Here is an 18,325-nt window from a genome sequence, read left to right on the forward strand (position 1 = left end):
TTTTGGCTTTTGTTTGTTTGTTTGTTTGATTAATTAACGTCCTATTAACAGCTATGGTCATGTAAGGACGGCCTCCCATGTATGCTGTGTGTTGCGTGTATGTTGTGCGAGGTGCGTGTTTCGGGAGACTGCGGTATATTCATGTTGTGTCTTCTTGTATAGTGGAACTTTTGCCCTTTTTATAGTGCTATATCACTGGAGCATGCCGCCGAAGACACCAAGCAACACACCCCACCCGGTCACATTATACTGACAACGGGCGAACCAGTCGTCCCACTCCCTTTATGCTGAGCGCTAAGCAGGAGCAGAAACTACCACTTTTATAGACTTTGGTGTGTCTCGGCCAGGGAACAGAACCCAGAGCCTTCCTCACAGGGGCGAACGCTCAACTCAAGGCCAAAAGTGAGGCGGTGCCAAGGGAGGCATTAGGAAGGATAAAGTCAGTTAGGAAGAATAGAAAAGATAAGATCCTAAATTTAGTCGCCTTTTACGATCATGCAATAGGGGCAGCAGGTACAATTCTAACGCCCTACCTGCAGGGCCATCACTTTTGGCCTTTGTTGAGCGCTCGCCACTGTCCTTACATGACCATAGCTGTTAATAGGACGTTAATTAATCAAACAAACAAACAAAAGTCAGGTAGGCATTGGTTCTGTTCCCTGACCGATACACACCAAAGTCTATAAAGGTAGTAGTTTCTACTCCTGCTTTGCGCTCAGCATACAGGGAGTAGGGCGACGTTGTTAGTATAATGTGACCGGCGGGGTGTGTTGCTTTGTGTCTTCGGCGGCATGCTTCAGTGATATAGCACTATAAAAAGGGCAACAGTTCTACTATACAAGAAGACACAACATGAATATACCGCAGTCTCCCCATACACGCCGCAACACACCGCATACATGGGAGGCCGTCCTTACATGACCATAGCTGTTAATAGGACGTTAATTAATCAAACAAACAAACAAAGATTGTAAGTAATCATACAAGTATGACTGTAGATCGTATTTATGGAATAAATACCCTATATCGGGTATATACCCTCTTTTGGACTTGTAAATACTGAAATACATATGAAATAAGCGTATTAAAAACAACTGCTTTACAGTAAATTGAGACTTTACGTTACATAAGGCAGCTAAAAAGCGTAATTTGCATTGTTCAATATAAGATGAAATCGAAGTCAGACATAACATACCCAAAACGATATCAGATCTAGTACGAAAAGGGAAGTTTTACATAAGTTTAGCGCAAAGATGGTGGGTAGTCTCTAAACGACGTGAATCGTTAAAGGACAACGAGAACCAGAGCTCACAGCCAAATATCGCTCTTGGAAGAGCTATAGATCTGCAGAGTTTCAGACTTGTTACCGGATTAATACCCGGACCAAGTAAATCACATTGCATCAGAGCAAAGCTTTGCCCACGTAACTTATGCACAACTTCATAGACGACCAGGACTGAACTTATCAAAAAATACCGACATGTGTTGTACTAGTGGACTCTTCTACTTTGTTTGGCCCTAGATACCACTCCCTTTTTGAATTGAAAAATGTACATTTTCTTTCGTTAAAAACAGTAACAATGGATTTTAAGGCATTATACTTAAACTTCCATTTACAACTGTATAAATAACAAATTTGCATTAACTGATCCAAGTCAGTTTTAGTGAAAGTAATATGTTAATGTCATGAATTGATAAAGCAGATTTCGAAGCACATAACTCATTCAATATTTCATTTATATATACAGAAGCTGAGAGAATACTTCCTTGACGGGTTCCTTGACATATTGGAAACCACTTAGATATATAACCTTGGTACATAACTGCACTGTACATATATCTTTGTACAAGCAAATTTTTGAATTGACAAAATTACAATTAAAACCCAGACGGGCAACCTTATAAAACAGGCCTGCATGCCATACACAATCAAAGGCTTTCTCCGCATCCAAAAAACATGTGTACAGTTTACTATTATTTTCATCACAAAAAATAATTGCTTCGTGCAAGACATATGACGTACTGCTGACGTTTTTAGCTTATGTCATGGCGCGGCGTCCGTCGTCCGGCCGTCAACATTTAATTTAAATCGCTACTAGTCATAGAGTTCCACATGGATTGTGAGCAAATTTGGCCACAAACATCCTTGGATGAAGGGAAGCAGAACTTGTATAAAGTTTGGTTCTGACCCCCAGGGGCAGGAAGGGCGGGGCCCAATAGGGGTAATAGAGGTAAATCCTATAGATCGCTACTTGTCCTAGAGTTCTGCAAGGATTGTAACCAAATTTAGCCACAAACATCCTTGGGGGAAGGGGAACAGAACTTGAAAAATTTTGGCTCTGATCCCCCGGGGGAAGGAGGGGCGGGGCCCAATAGGGGTAATAGAGGTAAATCCTTTTAATCGCTACTAGTCATAGAGTTCTGAATGGAAAGTAACCAAATTTGACCACAAACATCCTTGGGGGAGGGGGAACAGAACTTGTATAAATTTTGGCTCTGGTCCTCCGGGGGCAGGAGGGACGGGGCCCAATAGGGGTAATAGAGGTAAATCCTTTAAATCGCTACTAGTCATAGAGTTCTGCATTGAATGTTACCAAATTTTGACACAAACATCCTTTTTGGAAGGAGAACAGAACTTGTATAAATTTTGGTTCCGGCCCCTTGGGGGCAGGAGGGGCGGGGCCCCATAGGGGAAATAGAGGTAAATCCTTTAAATCGCTACTAGTCATAGAGTTCTGCATGGATTGTAACCAAATTTGGCCACAAACATCCTTGGGGGAAGGGGAACAGAACTTGTATAACTTTTGGCTCTGATCCCCCGGGGGAAGGAGGGGCGGGGCCCAATAGGGGTAATAGAGGTAAATCCTTTTAATCGCTACTAGTCATAGAGTTCTGAATGGAAAGTAACTAAATTTGACCACAAACATCCTTGGTGGAGGGGGAACAGAACCTGTATAAATTTTGGCTCTGGTCCTCCGGGGGCAGGAGGGACGGGGCCCAATAGGGGTAATAGAGGTAAATCCTTTAAATCGCTACTAGTCATAGAGTTTTGCATTGAATGTTACCAAATTTGGACACAAACATCCTTTTTGGAAGGGGAACAGAACTTGTATAAATTTTGGTACCGGCCCCTTGGGGGCAGGAGCGGCGGGGCCCCATAGGGGAAATAGAGGATAATCCTTTAAATCGCTACTAGTCATAGAGTTCTGCATAGTTTGTAACCAAATTTGGCCACAAACATCCGTTGGGGAAGGGGGAACAGAACTTGTATAAATTTTGGCTCTGACCCCCTGGGGGCAGGAGGAGCGGGGCCCAATAGGGGAAATAGAGGTAAATCCTTTAAATCGCTACTAGTCATAGAGTTCTGCATGGATTGTAACAAAATTTGGCTACAAACATCCTTTTCGGAAGGGGAACAGAACTTGTATAAATTTTGGTTCCGGCCCCTTGGGGGCAGGACGGGTGGGGTCCAATAGGGGAAATAGAGGTAAATCCTATAAATCACTACTTGTCCTAGAGTTTTGCTTGGATTGTGACCAAATTTGGCTATAAACATCTTTGGGGGAAGGGGAACAGAACTTGTATAAATTTTGGCTCTGACCCCCTGGGGGCAGGAGGGGTGGAACCCAATAGGGGATTTAGAGGTTAATATTAAAATTTCTTCAGAAAAGAAACAATGAACCTGTATTCAGAACATTACTTGGCATTACAAACCAGGTGAGCGATACAGGCCCTCTGGGCCTCTTGTTCTTAATTGAAATTGAAATACTTTTTTAGACAAACAATAGGCCGTCCTTACATGACCATAGCTGTTAATAGGACGTTAATTAATCAAACAAACAAACAAACAATACGCATATCCTTCCAAGGCAAAATGTCCTTCGTAGAAATGTGCCTCTTCTGTACGAATATTCGGAAATGATTACAATTTTGATACACTTTCCGGCGCGAAACAAACACGTTTTTTTACGGATAATGGAATTATATTTAAGTGCGCAAATAACAAATTTTTAAACAAGATATTTTGCAAATAGTAAAGCAGTAACATTACTAAGAGCATTTATGTCGTGTACATAATATAATGTACGTGTTTAGTTTTGCTATTGGAAATATTTAGCGTAAAACGACTATCAGCTATTTGATCATTGCATAGGACATACATAAACTTTTGTATGTGTGTATCCGATAACATGTAATATATATATGTTTTTTATATCAGCTATGATAGCTATAGTAAAGTGAGACAGGCCCCTGCATCCAATATGACATCAACACCAGACAAAGGGACTACCTTCAGACCACCTAACATGTATTTGTATGGTATAAAATTGGAAATTTCATCAGAAGATTCATCATCACCAATTAATTAATAGCTTAAGGTATTTATTGATACTTTTTTTACCAAAATCAAAGATAGTGTACATGTAAGTCCAGCCCATGTAAAGTGCTGATATGACATGCTTTCTAAATGTATGAGAAATAAGATTACATCCATTAATTGCTCTGAAAATATATGTGATTCATAAAAATTTTCATGTTGATTTCAGTGGACCAGTAATATCTGGAGTTCGTGAAATACATGTATCTGGACCTCCACGTTCAACATCTTCGAATGGGTTCCTGGATATTGGTTACGAAAACAGTGAAATGAGACAGAAAGAGATGAAATTGTTCATGTCGATGATAATTCAGATGGAGTGAAAATGATTTTCAATGTTATTCTTTCCAACCAAGTCCTAGACGATGAAACTGCATTGATTTTCATTTCCCAATTGAAAATGCTTGCGAAAAGACTGCTGACAGCCAATGTAAAAAGAACGGATGCAGAAAACAAGTCAGCATTTCTACCGAAATTAAAGGAACAGCAATATACATGTAGTGGGATTGGACTGGGTCCACCATCGGTGACCAGGTTGCTCAGTAGCTAGGTAGAGCACTCGGCTAGTGTTCGGAGGGTCCCGGGTTCCAATCCTGTTCTGGCTGCTACATTTTCTCCTCTCCTGTTTCATACCTAAAATTGGTAATCCATTGTTTTCTTATGCATTCTACTTTCATTTATATGGATTTGGTTTGGTTTGGGTTGTTATAGTTGAACGCCATAGTAACAGGCAGGTTTGTTGGTGGAGGAAAGCCGAAGTACCCTGAAAAAACAGTCAGTATTTTGAACTGCCCCACATTGATTTTGTTTGTTTGATTAATTTACGTCCTATTAACAGCAATGGTCATATAAGGACGGCCTCCCATGTATGCGGTGTGTTGCGTGTATGTTGTGCGAGGTGCATGTTTCGGGAGACTGCGATATATTCATGTTGTGTCTTCTTGTATAGTGGAACTTTTGTCCCTTTTATAGCGCTAAATCACTGAAGCATGCCGCCGAAGACACCAAGCAACACACCCCACCCGGTCACATTATACTGACAACGGGCGAACCAGTCGTCCCACTCCCCCACATTGAACTAGAAAACTACAGTAGGTGAGTTTGTGGTAATATGTTGTGATATCTTAACCACTCAGCCATTGCGTCCAATTGAAACCATCATGTGGTATATATATACAGTCAAATTATACATATCACAGATTATATGATTATTGGACCAGACAATTAAACACCATTACATTTATGGACAATGCTCCTCAATAACATATATATATACAATACAAAGTACAAAATTAAAAACACATTCTTTCCCACACAATGGAATATTCTACTGGTGGCTATAGCTCCATCCCCACTATCACTGTGTACATTATCTTATATTTACAGTTTGCACTGACATGGACTCAATAACCATGCTTTCTAGTATTATCATTATCAGTGTATAATGTTAGCACAACACGCGCTGAGATTCTATTGTTACGTGAATAGTCGATGGCGTAGCAACGTGAGGTCATTACCCCACTTTTGGCGGGAACATAGGAATAACTCGATTCCAATCAGCTGTTCAATCGAATTCGTTGACGATGACGGGAGAGAAAAAAAATATGGGTATTTTAATAAAAATATGCAACTGCCGCGGGAAAAAATAAAATTCATTTACTTAAAAATACTGTAAATATAAGGAATAGATGTTTATTTTGTTGAGGTTATGAAGGCATAATGATAATGGAGCCCGTGTAAATTTTTATCTGTTCCTTAAATATTACCTGCTACAAAATTAACAAAACAACATCTTTCACTGTACATAATACAATTTCACTAACTGATCATGAGCACACCACCACTGCTAATCCACTACAATAAAACCATCGATTTGTATATTTTGTTTCAAAATGGTTAATTAGCTCCCGTCATGTGTATATATACATGTATATTTTATTGTATAAACACGTTACTGTATACTTTTATATTTATTGCCTGGTAGGCGAAGGCCCGAGTTGGGATCACCCCAGGGTTCAGCACCCTTGACAAAAGTTTGGCCGATACAATGTACGTTTGTGTATCTTTTTTCATTGGTCAGCCATCACTGGTGGTAAATTCCGGATAAATCTTTAGCCTCAGTCCAATGCGGATTCCCATGATGACTGCAGAAGTTTTTGGGTTTTTTTTTTTTTTGTTTTTTTTTTTTTTTTACACAGAGATTTTGTTTCATTCTTTACTGTACATCCCTCCCCATAAATAACTATAAATATCTAGGATGTAGTTAGCACAAGCCGCTACGTTTTTTTATAAGTAGAACATTACACACCACACCTACTTGTGCAGGATAATATTTTCTGTAATTAGTTTGTTGTTTTTTTTCATATTTATACCTACATGTATATGTTATATAACTTAATATAACATATATCTGATCTGAACTGTGATTCATTTTTTTCTGTAGCCATGGGGTGAAAGGGCATTTCTTTGTAAATACAACGTACAGAACTTGTTCATGTAATACATGGCATAACTGAATTCCTTGTCTTTTCATATATATATGTAGCCAGGTGTTGTTTACATCATTTTAAATCATCGCGCCATTCGTCATTTAAATGTATGTAAAGTGCACGTGCCGCACGGACCACTTGTCCACACTCTATCACCGGCCTCTCCCCACCGCACTCTCACTTCACCTCTCGACAGGAACGGACGTCCCTGTCGAGCTCAACCCAGCTATCACCATCTTCACAAAGAGCCAAGAAGCCCTGGTAAGTATCTGTATGAAAGTGTTCATTAAACGTATTCATCATGTAAATATAATATGTCCATTTCTGTCCATTTATATCACCGTGTGAATGACGTGTGAGAGAACTTATACTTTTATACTTTATCTGCTTTGCAGGTCTTCGTACCAATTAATAAACATTTATACCAAAAGACAGCGTCCCTTATTATTTTGGGGAACCCATGCTACAAATTGGCGCCCAACGTGGTTTGGTATTTTGTGGAAGACCAGGGCTGCGCCGACAAACCGGAGCAGGTGCCCGCCATGGCGGTGGATCCGCGATCCGTTTGGGAGGATCTGTGACCCGGAAGTGACCTTTGTGTTAGTGTGTGTTTACGTATCGTCCTGTTTCGACGCCAAGAATACGGCAGTTCGTTAGTGTTTGCATTGGTTGTATAACGTGTATCGTACCAAGTTTGGCTGAAGACAGACTGTACTTGTGACAGGATGACTTTGACATCGCCACGTGTGCTTGCGCATATGTGCATTTGATAATTGGTGATTCGCGAGTGACTGTTGTTGGCATTGCTAACGTGTGAAGTTATAGACATTCAAATACTTTATTGTGATTAATAATTTGATTTCTATGTTGCTATTATGTATCAATAATTATTCGTAAATCATATATAACTTTAAATTGATATAGTCATTAGAATTAATTATAAATTTTGACACATTTACACATTAATTTTTTGTAACTGTTGTTGATCTCAAAATTGACTTCAGTAGCCTAATTTCCATTTCACATTCTATTTTGCTAGTTAACTTAAATTGTCCTCGTGTTTCTCAGCTTATCATGTACTTTGTATGATTATTATGACCATAAGTTGCATAACTGTCAGGATGCTTGTGTGGGTTTGTGAGTGATATTTCATGTATTCATTGTTCTAGTTTTCTTGCCAGGGCTGGAAGGATTTGATCACTGTCACTGAGCACCATCACCATCACCATCATCATCATCATCATCATTGACTCATCATCATGATAGGTTACCTCCCTTGCACTATACCCTGATTCCCAAATGCACATCATGGAGTAAGGTAAGCATGTATGTATATCTGCATTGATCCTGTTTTCAACTGTGTTTCATCATATTGTCATATTTATTCATTGATTTGCACCTGGCTGCCTACTCTTGGTAATTCTTGTATATTAATTTTGTAATTGTTGTTTACTGTTGATAGTTGTCATTGATATCTATAACTAGTGTTATCAACAGGGGCAAAATATATTTTGTATCCACTTTTGTCATTTTGGACCTCAGATAATTCTAATGAGTTTGAGTAAGTTGGAGAAGTATTTAGATAAACCAATTGAATCCCCACAAAGGTTATCTAGTAGACCTATACTTGTAACTAGTAGTAAAGGTTTTTACTTTATTAAGGAATTTGGATTTAATCAAATGTTTAGGGTTCGAACTAGAAATAAATTGTTGGCCTGGAGCAAATTTCAATCAAACTTATAATTGGCTAAAGTCAAATCTTGCTGGTAAACAAAGAAATTATGGGGATATCACATTATACATCTGGATAGGTACGTGTGACTTAACCAGCAAGAAGGGCAAATTTATAGATCTCGCTCAAAACAGCGACAATGAGTGTGAGGAATTTATTCATTTTCAAATTGATAGGATTGTATCATTTGTTAAGAACTTTTCAACAATCAAACTAATATTTTTAGATATTCCTCCATATTCAATTGTATCCTGGAATACTTATAAGGGTCACCAGTGCCCTGATTTGTTTATAGATCATGGTAGGATTCTGGATGGCAGAATAACTTTATTAAACAATTACATTCAGGAGGTAGACCAACGATTAGGTGTAAAATCTCTAAATTTTAGAGCAGACCTTTTGAAATACCAGAGAAAAGGCAGGAAACCTGTAGTTAATTTTGAGTTATTTAAAGACGGTGTTCATCCCGGCAGAGTTTTGGCTCGGGTATGGATGAAGCATTTTGTCACTAAAATTTTTCATGATTGTGTATGATTGTTTATTTTGCATTTATTACTTATTGTAAGCTTGTATGTTGACATAACCTGTATATATATATGCAGTTATGCCAGGTCCGATAAAGATGGATCATGATACAGTAGGTATGGATGATGGGAAGGGAGCTGGAGTAGCTTCTGGCGGCCCAGGGGATAAACAGGTTAAACCTGGGGTCAAAGTTGATCCCGAATCACCTACAATGTCTGATGATGACATGATTAGACATCTCTTATCCAAAGGGAAATATGTTATATCCACTAAGGGTACTGTGGATGGAACTGGTGTTAAACCATCAGTTATTCCCCCCTTGGATAGAGGGAGATCTAGTTCTATTTCATTTTTAAATAGCACAAGTAATGATGGCACTTCATCATTTTCGGGTAATCGGTCCCATACTGTACCCAAAATTCCACCATTTTCTGGGGATGACCCTCCCATGAAAGGGGACATATCCTATATGGAGTGGAAATTTGAGATCAGGAGTTTGGACAGAGACCCAGATGTCTCTCCCAGCTTGTTGATTCAGGCGATCCGTCGGTCGTTGCGTGGTACTGCGCGACGTATGATTATGACGTTAGGGGAGGGGTCTACTGTACCACAGATTTTGTCCAAATTAGATTCTTTATTTGGCGATACATCAACTCATGGTATGGTCATGCAGGAATTTTTTTAATTCAAAACAAAGACCTGACGAGTGTGTTGTCAATTTTGGGTGTCGATTGGAATCACTATTACAGACAGCGATAGATAATGGTTCCTTACACAGGTCAGCAAAAAATGATCTCTTGCGTCACAAATTTTGGACGTCATTATACTCGGATCAGTTACGGAGTCAGACTAGGCACAAATATGACTCAATTACGAGTTATGACCAACTATTGCGAGAAATCCGCATGGTGGAAAAAGAAATCAATATTTCTAAACAGGATACTGTACATTCCACTGATAACAAGAAAAAGGTTAAGAGTCATAGTCACTCTGTTACTTGTGAACTTGAACAGCAACAGGTAACTACTAATCCTTCAGAGATTAGCAAGGACTTTAAGGATAAACTCCCAAAGATGTTGAGGACAGACTCTCGGCTAGAATCGATCAAAAATTTGATCAGATTCTCTCCAAACTTGGTAATGCGGAGCATGGCAAATCAGGCCAAGGTCATAATAAGGGTCAAGGACAGAGGTCAAATAGAGGTCGTGGTTACCGGGGTAACCGAAACAATCCTAAATCAGGTCAGGATAAGTCCAAGGAGCACCCAAACAACTAGCGGTCTCTGCTAGTGGCCGCGTAGAGACCGTCAATGAAGGTCAAGGTCACACTGATATTTTGAATCGTTTGGTAGGAGTATCCAACGAATGTCATGTGGTCATTGAGGGACACAAAGTCAAGTGTTTGATAGACAGTGGTTCTATGGTTTCCACTATGTCATATGGATTTTATAAGAAGTTGTCCAATAAACCTGAGTTACAGGATTTGAATACACTTGCTGTAGATATAACAGTGGCCAATGGTTCTAAGTTAAATTACTTAGGATATATTGAGTTAGATTTGTGTATACCTTTCATAAATGACAAACCATTCAGCATTCTAGCTTTGATCGTGCCTGACACTGATTATAACAAGACTTGTCCTGTGTTGTTAGGAACAAATGTTATTCGTTTAGTTAGAGATCTAAACGTTGATGAAACTTATTCAAGTATACCTACATCATGGCAAACAGCAATCGATAGTATTACCTGTTCTTACACTGTGAAATCTTTTAACAGGAAGTCTGTCAAGCTGGCTCCTTATGAGTCCATGGTTGTTAACGGTATGGTCCGGGGTATTGACCCGGGTACTTCAAATCTCGTTACAGAAAACTTTTATGATACTAACCTTAAGTATACAGTCTGCCTCAGAGTTGTTAGGGTTAGACAGAATGTGTCTAGTGTCAAGTTACCTGTGAAGATCTGTAATATTACAGCGAAGCCAATAGTTATTAACCCGAGGGCAACCCTCTGTCTTGCTAATGAGGTTAAAATTGTTGATAATCTGGCTTCAGATTTACAGGTTGACTCTCCAGTGTCCTTACCCGAGGAACTGGGTCTTCATGTTGACACACAAAATCTTTCTGAGGCGCAGCTGTTGAGGGTTCGTCAGGTTTTAGGTAATTGGAAGCATGCATTTTCCACCAGTGCTTTTGATATCGGCTGTACAAACATTGTTAAGCACAAGATAGACCTCATCGAGGAAAGGCCTTTTAAGCAGCCTTACCGGAAAATACCTCCCGGCATGTATGAGGCAGTGCGACAGCATATACGTGATATGCTGGAAGCTGATGTTATTACGGAGAGTAAAAGTCCATTCTCTAGTAATGTGGTACTTGTTCGCAAGAAAGACGGTAGTCTACGTTTTTGTATTGATTACCGTATGTTGAACTCTCGTACGCGCAGAGATGCATATATGTTACCTCGATTCGACGACACCGTGGATACTTTATGCGGGTCGCGATATTTTTCGAAGCTAGACCTTCGTTCGGGTTATTGGCAGGTCGAGGTAGACGAAGCTGATAGAGAGAAAACCGCATTTTCCGTGGGCAATTTGGGTTTCTGGGAAACCAAGCGGATGGGTTTTGGTCTCACCAATGCACCAGCTACGTTCCAGCGTTTAATGGAAAAGTGCATGGGTGATATGCATCTGCGTGAGTGTCTCATCTTTCTTGACGATATTTTGATATTCTCCAAAACTTTTGACGAACACCTCATAAGGTTAGAGTCCGTATTCTCAAGACTCGTACAGCACGGCTTGAAACTTAAACCATCCAATTGTGAGCTTTTTAAGTCTTCAGTGACGTATCTCGGTCATGTCGTCTCAGAGTACGGTATAGCAACAGACCCTGAAAAGGTGTCTGCTGTTAAGGATTGGCCCGAGCCAAAGAACGTAAAGGATTTACGTCAGTTTTTAGGATTTAGCGGCTATTATCGGCGATTTTTAAAGGATTATGCCAAGGTAGTCCAGCCTCTTAATAGTCTGCTTCAAGGCCATGACTTGAAGAAAAAAACCAAAACGGCTAAGTCTCGAAAGTCTAAGCCTAAGGCTAAAGCCAAATGGGTTTGGGGTACACCCCAGCAGGAGGCCTTTGATTTGGTTAAACAAAAACTGACGCAACCCCCTGTTCTGGCATATGCTGACTTCTCAAAAGATTTTCTTGTACATACAGATGCCAGTTCTTTAGGCTTGGGTGCAGTTTTGTACCAGGTACAAGAGGGAAAGGAGAAAGTAATTGCGTATGCGAGTCGGGGCCTTAGACCCAGTGAACGGAATTATCCGGCACATAAATTAGAATTTCTAGCATTGAAATGGGCGGTTACAGAGAAACTTCATGATTATCTCTATGGTAATAAGTTTGAAGTTGTCACAGACAATAACCCCTTAACTTATGTGCTGGGTAAGGCCAAGCTGGATGCTACCGGTCAGAGGTGGGTAGCAGCGCTAGCCAACTATGATTTCACTCTGAGATACCGAGCTGGGAAAAAAAACCTAGATGCCGATGGTCTCTCTAGAATGTCACAGGTCCAAACCGATTCTGTTCATGCCATATGTCAGTCTATGGTGTCTAACTTGCCTCCGTTAGCGGACAGTGTATCGGATGTTGCCGTAGCTCATGTGGCCAGTGAGTTTGCGATGGAATCTGATACTATTAGCACAGTAGACTGGAAACAGGAACAACAGGTGGATCAGGACATTGCTAGGGTTTCCGATCTGGTGAGAACCGGTTTTCATCCCAGGGGGAAACCATTACAAATTGAGACCCCATATGTGCAAAAACTTTTAAGAGCTTGGAACAAATTGTGTTTGCGAGATGGTGTTCTCTATAGAACCGCTTCTCTCGATTGTCAGAAAGTAAATCAGCTCGTCCTTCCAAAGCATTATCATTCCCTAGCACTTAAGGGTGTCCATGATGATGTTGGACACCAGGGAAGGGAGAAAACTCTTTGGTTGGCACGTCAACGCTTTTACTGGCCTGGTATGGAGAAGGATGTAAACACTAAAGTTGACACTTGTGGCCGCTGTATAAGACGTAAGACTCCAGTTAAACCAGTTGCTGAGTTGGTGCCAATAGAATCCTCTAGACCACTTCAGATACTCTGTATCGATTTCCTCAGTCTTGAGAAATCCTCAAGTGGTTATGAAAACATTCTGGTTATAACCGATCACTTCACTAGGTATGCGCAGGCAGTGCCATGTCGTAACCAGACAGCACACACAACAGCTAAGGCTTTGTACGAAAAGTTCATTGCCTACTACAGCTTCCCTGAGCAGCTTCATAGTGATCAAGGGCGTAACTTTGAGAGTAAGGTGATAAAGGAGCTGTGTAAAATCGCAGGGGTTCGGAAGACCAGAACCACTCCTTATCATCCTCAGGCAAACGGCTCAGCCGAAAGGTTCAACAGAACACTCCTAGGGATGCTTGCAACCCTCGAGGAGCATGAAAAACCAGACTGGACCTCTTATATAGCGCCCCTGGTTCAAGCCTATAATGCAACAAAGAGCGATGCCACCGGCTATCCACCACATTACTTAATGTTTGGTTGGCATCCTCGATTGTCAGTAGACGCGTTTCTTGGCTTCAACCCAGCCGAGCAACAGGAATCTGTGGACCCGTCATCCTATGTTGGTAAACTACGGGGCCGCATGGAATTTGCGTACGAGACTGCCCGTCGTACCGCATCTAAAAGAGCTGCTCAGAACAAAGACCGATATGACCGGTCAGTTCGAGAGTCAAAGTTGGAGGTTGGTGACCGTGTTTTGGTACGCAAAACTGGTCTCAAGGGAAAGAATAAATTGGCTGATAGGTGGGAACAGGAACCCTATTTGGTGACTTCTATTCCAAATAGTGATATTCCGGTCTATAAGGTTGCACCCGAATGTGGTAAGGGATCGAAACGAACCCTTCACAGAAATATGCTGCTTCCTTTCCACTCAATTCCAGTGGACGTTCCTCCTAAGGTAGCTAACCGTAAGGTTAACCGACCAAAACAGTCAATCCCTGAGCGACGACATAGTCCAGACCCAACTTCCACATCTGAATCTGATTCAGAGTCAGATACTGAGCTCTATCCTGTTGTAAGAAAACGTACAAGACAGTCGAGAAACCGTAAGCCCAGTGAGGTAGGCCTTAGTCCAATTCCCCGACCTAGTCGATCCACTATCGATTTAGGTACGACTGGACCTAACGAGCCTGTGTCACCACAGGAACTCCATATCGACCCTCCGGAGAGTCTCCACTCAGCCACTCCGTCTACGGAACACCCTATTGATGATACCATCAGTGTTGTGGACGAGATTGAGGTTGATGAGAGCGTGGTTTCTCAACCTGTTCCAAGGAGGTCAACTCGGCCATCTAAACCTCCAGAGCGTTGGGGCTATACGGTTTCCTCTTTAGCAGCTGTGAGTAAAGAGTCAGGGGAAATCTTTGTGTGATTAGAACTTACACAATATCCAATTTTATCCAATACTATGAGTAGCCTCCCTTGGAAAGTTGATACCGACTGGTAGGGGGTCCCCCAACCGTTGGAGATTAAGTTCCGGAGTAGGAATGTATTTTTTAATATGTCATTTTATATTTTATCTTGTGATCAACCTCATTTTATTGATACCATGTTTTTTTATGTATTAGTATCCTTCCAGATACAAGCAACCACCACCTGTTGTCAGGTATGGGGCCCCCAAACCGTCAGCAGTGGTGTGTAGTACGATGGTGGGTGTGTTATTTCGGTCGTAAAACCAGAAAGAATTATAGTGAGTTTCTTTTTGTTTACGTTACACATGCCATCCAGAACTTAGACTGCTTTATTCTTTAAGCCAGTATAAATGTTCTATTATTAGCATGTCCCATTTAAAGGTCCCTTCTGCAAAGATGGTTCCTGTCTCTCCTGTGCTATTGCTCCTAAATAGGGTTCCTTTATAGTAAACCATACCTATATTAGTTCCTATTTCTAGGGCACTACCAGTTCTAGAGCGGTAGTCTCCGTGATATTTTTATCGTTAAATTATCTTTAAAAATGTCCTATTGAGAAATGCCAGGTGTCATTTAACAAAGCGGGGGAGTATGTAGCCAGGTGTTGTTTACATCATTTTAAATCATCGCGCCATTCGTCATTTAAATGTATGTAAAGTGCACGTGCCGCACGGACCACTTGTCCACACTCTATCACCGGCCTCTCCCCACCGCACTCTCACTTCACCTCTCGACAGGAACGGACGTCCCTGTCGAGCTCAACCCAGCTATCACCATCTTCACAAAGAGCCAAGAAGCCCTGGTAAGTATCTGTATGAAAGTGTTCATTAAACGTATTCATCATGTAAATATAATATGTCCATTTCTGTCCATTTATATCACCGTGTGAATGACGTGTGAGAGAACTTATACTTTTATACTTTATCTGCTTTGCAGGTCTTCGTACCAATTAATAAACATTTGTACCAAAAGACAGCGTCCCTTATTATTTTGGGGAACCCATGCTACATATATTCAGGGAGAGGTAATTTTGATGGAATTGCGTAAAACATTAGTTAGCATATAAATGCAAATTGATAATATACATGTATATATATAATTAATGCCTCTACTCACATACACATACATTGGATAATAAAACAAATCTCCAGACTTACAATGAGGTCGGATTACATGCGAATGTAAAGTTGTGTGTAGTGTGCTTGCTTACACTTATTATCGGTGATTACAATATATATATATAACTCTATAATGCACACAGATGTAACGTATACAAATATCCAGGTATATTGTACATGAACTGTACTGTCGGGTTAGTCTCCATTTAGTTTTCTGCCAGATGAGCATGAAAGTTTGTTGTGTCTTGGGCATTTGTCTACCCCGGTATATTGAGATTGAAATGATTCATAGCTTCACTAAATTATACAATAATTAGTTTGTTTGACAGCAAAAGTTCCGTTATATTTCGTAAAGAATTACCCCTATGGTGCCCCGCCATTTTTTGTAATTTTTATTCGTGACGATTACAACAAACGCCACTATTTATATCGCTCGTAGCTGATGCTTTTTCTGATAAGTTCACATTACGAAACAAATTGCAGCTTTTCTAGGGGAAATCCTATCGAAAGCATATACTTTCACTGTGCAGTAAGGTCAACAAAAACAATATGGCACTTACGATCGGTATCAATTTTGATGTCTTCCGAATGATGATCACGTGACTTTTCGGTACCTCTCTATTTCAATATTCATAAGAAGGCGGGGCTAAGCATTTCCCGTACCATTTCTTCACAAAGTTTTAATTAAATTTTGAGATTTATTAAAGCTAGACTATATAGGGCGAATAATTTAAAAACTAATATTAAACATTTCCATCAAATTTCCACAAAAAAAACGTCGATAAATAAATATATCTCAGTTACGGCACATATAACAAGATATTTTGCAAATAGTAAAGCAGTAACATTACTAAGAGCATTTATGTCGTGTACATAATATAATGCACGTGTTTAGTTTTGCTATTGGAAATATTTAGCGTAAAACGACTATCACCTATTTGATCATTGCATAGGACATGCATAAACTTTTGTATGTATGTATCCGATACAAGCGACACAAAGGCAAGACATTACGTCAAACTATTGTTTACTCCTGGATTCGATTTAAATTCTATATCGTGTTACATTATACATGTACCACCACAATTCCATGTACAATGTATACATTGCATACGACATGCATAAATTCTTGTATGTATGTATCCGATAACATGCGACACAAAGGCAAGACATTACGTCAAACTATAGGAGATTTCAGAAAAGATGGCGTGACGTTACAGAAAGTTTACATCCGGGTCCTCAAAGGTACAAACACAGTATGGCGACTAATAAAAACAATAACAGATACGTACATCCCTGCTACACAATCGATACAATGACAAAAGTATATACATTCATACTTGCAAATTCTGATTTCAAAATGGTTTCATATTGTTTCAGAGGTTACAGACCTTTATATTTTTTTATTTACAATTGTTTATTGCAATTGTTTATTGCTAAATATATCTGTAGATTTAGTGTTGAAGCCAGCTTGCGAAGCGGTGCCGGGCCGTCACAATTACACGTTTTTTGTTCACACATACAAATCCATGTAGTGAAAAAAGTTATGAATAGCTAACTGATTTCAATGTATTTTGTTTCTGTTATACATGAAAAAGCTGTTCACAATACTATTTAATATAAATATAACGAATGTGAACCACCTGGCCAGACCACGGCCGCTCGTGCATGGCTTCGCTGGATCACCTCAGGCCACAGCCCATAGTTGGGAAATTAATAATATTAATACGTAATTACCAACACATATCTCAATAAGTACTTGTAAAATATATATATTTCGTTATTTTCCATGTATATCTTGTTTTAAAGGAATGGTATAAGCCACTGTGTTACACGTAAATGCAGATCTATATGTACGTGCACGTACAGTGTGGCTGCCGATATCTCGAAAAAATAAAATGGTGAAATCGTTCTATTTCATTATGTAGTGTGGTTGTCATTATTTTTTTTTTTTTTTTTAATTTTTTTTCTTTTTTTTCTTTTTGCATAATTACATTACAACACAATGTACACAGTCACATAAAACAATATACAGGTACACATATATATGTATTCACAATCACATATCACTCGCGAGCACACACAAAAACACACATACACACACCCACACATCCTCACACCCACACACTCCCACCCACACACACTCACCCTTACACACACCTACATTCGTGCAAGAATGTACACACAAATATTTCATTTTAAGGGAAAATTTTAGAATTGAATTTTATAATTGTTATAAATAGCACAATATTAATATCAAGTGTATTGTTATACTAGTTTAAAATACGTATTTGAACAGGCGATGTATTTTCAATCACAACTTACAAAATCAGTTATCCAGTAATAAAAAGATTATAATGATTTATCTTGAAATATCTTATATATTTTACTCAAATGGCTTGGTAAATATCTAATGAAAAAACACATTTCTAATACTCAAATGGTCATGTATCATTGTACTCTCACACATATTCTCTGCCTCAAGCGCATACACCCACACACAGTAATCACGTACACGTAAATGCAGATCTATATGTACGTGCACGTACAGTGTTGCTGCTGATATCTCGAAAA

The 18,325-nt window shown here is 39.7% G+C and overlaps 1 protein-coding gene, 1 long non-coding RNA gene and 1 pseudogene across 2 annotated transcripts in view; 2 read left to right on the plus strand and 1 right to left on the minus strand.

The window, feature by feature from the left end:
• Positions 1-18,325, minus strand: part of LOC138310720 (monocarboxylate transporter 12-like) — a 36,633-nt gene that overhangs the window by 13,521 nt on the left and 4,787 nt on the right. The window lies entirely within an intron of this gene.
• LOC138310366 (uncharacterized) lies at positions 7,658-15,647 on the plus strand. Its single transcript, XR_011206411.1, has 3 exons — positions 7,658-8,185; positions 15,371-15,435; positions 15,570-15,647. It is a non-coding gene; the product is annotated as an uncharacterized lncRNA (long non-coding RNA).
• LOC138310365 (uncharacterized) lies at positions 9,227-10,432 on the plus strand (annotated as a pseudogene).

Source organism: Argopecten irradians, chromosome 16 (genome assembly GCF_041381155.1).
Source record: "Argopecten irradians isolate NY chromosome 16, Ai_NY, whole genome shotgun sequence".
Taxonomy (NCBI): Eukaryota; Metazoa; Mollusca; class Bivalvia; order Pectinida; family Pectinidae; genus Argopecten; species Argopecten irradians.